We start from the raw sequence: 291 nt of genomic DNA, 5'->3' as shown, positions 1-291 counted from the left end.
TCTACAGAGCTTATGTTTCTTGTTTGATATATCGACTTATAAAAATAAAGTTCACATGACTTGACTTTGGGTACGGGAAATGTTGGTACGGGTACGAATACGAGTTACACATTTTAGACCATACCCGAATTTTCGACTGTCGTTCGTGGAATTTGAAATTATAAAACCCATGTACTATTTTATCTACAATTTAGGAGAAAATTCTGATTTTTATTTTCAAAGTAAACAACATCAATTATTTGGAATGATTTTATTTTGAGATTTCAAAATCATTGTGTTTATCTTGTACGA

Source organism: Perna viridis, chromosome 14 (assembly GCF_037379345.1).
Source record: "Perna viridis isolate PV_CMFRI_1.1 ecotype Kerala chromosome 14, ASM3737934v1, whole genome shotgun sequence".
In the NCBI taxonomy this organism is placed as follows: domain Eukaryota; kingdom Metazoa; phylum Mollusca; class Bivalvia; order Mytilida; family Mytilidae; genus Perna; species Perna viridis.
This window is presented reverse-complemented; position numbering follows the sequence as displayed.